The sequence below is a fragment of the Schistocerca americana genome, unplaced genomic scaffold, assembly GCF_021461395.2.
Source record: "Schistocerca americana isolate TAMUIC-IGC-003095 unplaced genomic scaffold, iqSchAmer2.1 HiC_scaffold_452, whole genome shotgun sequence".
In the NCBI taxonomy this organism is placed as follows: domain Eukaryota; kingdom Metazoa; phylum Arthropoda; class Insecta; order Orthoptera; family Acrididae; genus Schistocerca; species Schistocerca americana.
The window spans coordinates 2,501-7,500 of NW_025726184.1; the positions used below are offsets into that span (position 1 = coordinate 2,501).

Consider the following 5,000-nt stretch of genomic DNA (forward strand, 5'->3'; position numbering starts at 1 on the left):
AAGGAGGTTCAGCGGGTTACCCCGACCTTTCGGCCTAGGAAGACACGCTGATTCCTTCAGTGTAGCGCGCGTGCGGCCCAGAACATCTAAGGGCATCACAGACCTGTTATTGCTCAATCTCGTGCGGCTAGAAGCCGCCTGTCCCTCTAAGAAGAAAAGTAATCGCTGACAGCACGAAGGATGTCACGCGACTAGTTAGCAGGCTAGAGTCTCGTTCGTTATCGGAATTAACCAGACAAATCGCTCCACCAACTAAGAACGGCCATGCACCACCACCCACCGAATCAAGAAAGAGCTATCAATCTGTCAATCCTTCCGGTGTCCGGGCCTGGTGAGGTTTCCCGTGTTGAGTCAAATTAAGCCGCAGGCTCCACTCCTGGTGGTGCCCTTCCGTCAATTCCTTTAAGTTTCAGCTTTGCAACCATACTTCCCCCGGAACCCAAAAGCTTTGGTTTCCCGGAGGCTGCCCGCCGAGTCATCGGAGGAACTGCGGCGGATCGCTGGCTGGCATCGTTTATGGTTAGAACTAGGGCGGTATCTGATCGCCTTCGAACCTCTAACTTTCGTTCTTGATTAATGAAAACATACTTGGCAAATGCTTTCGCTTCTGTTCGTCTTGCGACGATCCAAGAATTTCACCTCTAACGTCGCAATACGAATGCCCCCGCCTGTCCCTATTAATCATTACCTCGGGTTCCGAAAACCAACAAAATAGAACCGAGGTCCTATTCCATTATTCCATGCACACAGTATTCAGGCGGGCTTGCCTGCTTTAAGCACTCTAATTTGTTCAAAGTAAACGTGCCGGCCCACCGAGACACTCACTCAAGAGCACCCTGGTAGGATTGCAACGGGGTCCGCCTCGGGACGCACGAGCACGCACGAGGCGCGTCGCACGCCTTCAGCTCGCCCCACCGGCAGGACGTCCCACGATACATGCCAGTTAAACACCGACGGGCGGTGAACCAACAGCGTGGGACACAAATCCAACTACGAGCTTTTTAACCGCAACAACTTTAATATACGCTATTGGAGCTGGAATTACCGCGGCTGCTGGCACCAGACTTGCCCTCCAATAGATACTCGTTAAAGGATTTAAAGTGTACTCATTCCGATTACGGGGCCTCGGATGAGTCCCGTATCGTTATTTTTCGTCACTACCTCCCCGTGCCGGGAGTGGGTAATTTGCGCGCCTGCTGCCTTCCTTGGATGTGGTAGCCGTTTCTCAGGCTCCCTCTCCGGAATCGAACCCTGATTCCCCGTTACCCGTTACAACCATGGTAGGCGCAGAACCTACCATCGACAGTTGATAAGGCAGACATTTGAAAGATGCGTCGCCGGTACGAGGACCGTGCGATCAGCCCAAAGTTATTCAGAGTCACCAAGGCAAACGGACCGGACGAGCCGACCGATTGGTTTTGATCTAATAAAAGCGTCCCTTCCATCTCTGGTCGGGACTCTGTTTGCATGTATTAGCTCTAGAATTACCACAGTTATCCAAGTAACGTGGGTACGATCTAAGGAACCATAACTGATTTAATGAGCCATTCGCGGTTTCACCTTAATGCGGCTTGTACTGAGACATGCATGGCTTAATCTTTGAGACAAGCATATGACTACTGGCAGGATCAACCAGGGAGCTGCGTCAACTAGAGCTGAGCAGCCGGCCGCCCGGGAGTGTGTCCCGGGGGCCCGCGCGAACACGCAAGCGTCCGCTCAATTATTCTGCAAACAGGAGGAGGCTGAGCTCCCCTGCACAATACACCTCGAAACCCTCTCAGGTCCCGGCGGCGCGCAGCGCCGTCCTAAGTACTTGGTCGGGTTCGAGAGAGGCGCAATCGCCCGGAGTTTGGCGAGTAGACGCTTTAGGTGCGACCACCCGTGCTCCCAACTGAGCTTGCCGCTGCCGACAGAGGCCCGGGAGCGTGCTGTCGTGGCATTGCCGGCGGGAGACAACACGCGCCACCTACGGTGGCCGGCAGCTCCAACGCCAGCGCCACAGAAGGACAAAAGCCCCACTTGGGTGCCGAAGCGAACTCTCCCAGCACAGCGCACGCGCCAACACGTCCGCACAGCTGCGATACAAACCACCTGCGAGAACCGCAGAGGCGACCGAGCAGCAGACGGCGTCGCGGCGCCGAGCGCCGGGCGGCGGCGCATCCTCAGCGCACACAGTCCTCAATCGGACCAGCACACTGCAGATGTCCACCGCGCTTCGCACCGGGCCCGCGAGGACCTACTTTGGCCGCACGGCGCCGCGTGCAGGGTGCGCCGGCGCGCAGCTGCGCCGCCTGCCGCCTCCGTCGGCCGGCGCGCCTGCCACTGGCCGCCCCCACCAGCCGGCTGTAGCGCGTGCGCCCACGCACCGCGCGGCCAGCACGCCGGGAGGCCCCCCCTCACCGGCCGGGGACGGTCCCACCCAGCCACCGCCGCGTATCGCTTCACACCCACATGCCATTCACGTTCGTGGGCATGGTGGGTATCGCTGAAACAACCGGTTGGTAGCTCAACCGATCGTCGCCATCACTGATTCACCTCTAGCGAGAACAACCGCACCACAACCGTTTACCAGTTGTTCATTTGCGTAACGTCACCAGCAAACGTAGACGTCCATCGCCATTTGCAAATTCAACGATTGTTGCATGCCTGTGTCAGGTGTCACGACACACTATGTCTGCCCACATACACGCAACAACATGTGCACGCTTCGCGAACACGTGGAAGGTGGCCCCCGTACGTATGCGATGTCCATTGCGCGAACGACTGTCAACCGGCCTCTGTCGCATGTCGCAGATGTGGAACGCAGTGCACCATGCTATCACGGTGTGTGAGAAGAGACGACTACGTCTGACAACACGCGCCACTACATCAACAGACGGCTCATGCTGATCGCCATCCACGGCATACCATACTGCAATCCAGCTCTTATAGGGAGACGACACGTAGCTGAGTGCACAATATTTGGACCGTATGGTTCGCCGTTGTTGGCGCAGTCGTGGTACGGTCACACATGTACCACGATGTATCATTCAGTACATGAGGACCAATGTGCAGTACAGTGTGTGATTTGGACGTACAACATCAGCGGACAGTTGACACACGCCGTACCACAACGTAGGCTGTGCTTCGCCATGCAAATGCCAATGAACAACTGCGAAGGGCATTGAGCATGTACGTCCTGCTGCCATCCGCATTACAGTGTATAGCTGCAAGGTGTTTAACATGAAGCGATACTCTGGGGACCAGGCAGTGCGAGTAGCAAACTATATTGCGGGGGTTGCAGTTAGGCAACACCACACTAATTTAACGCGTCGTATGACAATTACAGAGCAGGTTAAGGCCCAACGTGTGTTGGGTTAAGGCCCAACGTGTGTTGGGTTAAGGCCCAACGTGTGTTGGGTTAAGGCCCAACGTGTGTTGGGTTAAGGCCCAACGTGTGTTGGGTTAAGGCCCAACGTGTGTTGGGTTAAGGCCCAACGTGTGTTGGGTTAAGGCCCAACGTGTGTTGGGTTAAGGCCCAACGTGTGTTGGGTTAAGGCCCAACGTGTGTTGGGTTAAGGCCCAACGTGTGTTGGGTTAAGGCCCAACGTGTGTTGGGTTAAGGCCCAACGTGTGTTGGGTTAAGGCCCAACGTGTGTTGGGTTAAGGCCCAACGTGTGTTGGGTTAAGGCCCAACGTGTGTTGGGTTAAGGCCCAACGTGTGTTGGGTTAAGGCCCAACGTGTGTTGGGTTAAGGCCCAACGTGTGTTGGGTTAAGGCCCAACGTGTGTTGGGTTAAGGCGCAACGTGTGTTGGGTTAAGGCGCAACGTGGGTTACGTTAAGGCGCAACGTGGGTTACGTTAAGGCGCAACGTGGGTTACGTTAAGGCGCAACGTGGGTTACGTTAAGGCGCAACGTGGGTTACGTTAAGGCCCAATATAGGTTAGGTTAAGGCCCAATATAGGTTAGGTTAAGGCCCAATATAGGTTAGGTTAAGGCCCAATATAGGTTAGGTTAAGGCCCAATATAGGTTAGGTTAAGGTACAATATAGGTTAGGTTAAGGTACAATATAGGTTAGGTTAAGGTACAATATAGGTTAGGTTAAGGTACAATATGGGTTAGGTTAAGGTACAATATGGGTTAGGTTAAGGCGCAATATGGGTTAGGTTAAGGCGCAATATGGGTTAGGTTAAGGCGCAATATGGGTTAGGTTAAGGCGCAATATGGGTTAGGTTAAGGCGCAATATGGGTTAGGTTAAGGCGCAATATGGGTTAGGTTAAGGCGCAATATGGGTTAGGTTAAGGCGCAATATGGGTTAGGTTAAGGCGCAATATGGGTTAGGTTAAGGTACAATATAGGTTAGGTTAAGGTACAATATAGGTTAGGTTAAGGTACAATATAGGTTAGGTTAAGGTACAATATGGGTTAGGTTAAGGTACAATATAGGTTAGGTTAAGGCACAATATGGGTTAGGTTAAGGCGCAATATGGGTTAGGTTAAGGCGCAATATGGGTTAGGTTAAGGCGCAATATGGGTTAGGTTAAGGCGCAACGTGGGTTACGTTAAGGCGCAACGTGGGTTACGTTAAGGCGCAACGTGGGTTACGTTAAGGCGCAACGTGGGTTACGTTAAGGCGCAACGTGGGTTACGTTAAGGCCCAATATAGGTTAGGTTAAGGCCCAATATAGGTTAGGTTAAGGCCCAATATAGGTTAGGTTAAGGCCCAATATAGGTTAGGTTAAGGCCCAATATAGGTTAGGTTAAGGTACAATATAGGTTAGGTTAAGGTACAATATAGGTTAGGTTAAGGTACAATATGGGTTAGGTTAAGGCGCAATATGGGTTAGGTTAAGGCGCAATATGGGTTAGGTTAAGGCGCAATATGGGTTAGGTTAAGGCGCAACGTGGGTTACGTTAAGGCGCAACGTGGGTTACGTTAAGGCGCAACGTGGGTTACGTTAAGGCGCAACGTGGGTTACGTTAAGGCGCAACGTGGGTTACGTTAAGGCGCAACGTGG

General features: G+C 53.2%; 1 non-coding gene across 1 annotated transcript in view; it reads right to left on the reverse strand.

Annotated features, from left to right (window-relative positions):
* LOC124583258 overlaps positions 1 to 1,639 on the reverse strand; it is a 1,910-nt gene extending 271 nt beyond the window's left edge. Inside the window, exon 1 of the ribosomal RNA XR_006974118.1 lies at positions 1 to 1,639. This exon is cut by the window's left edge and continues 271 nt beyond it. This is a non-coding gene — a ribosomal RNA (small subunit ribosomal RNA).
* Between the last annotated feature and the right edge of the window lie 3,361 nt (positions 1,640 to 5,000).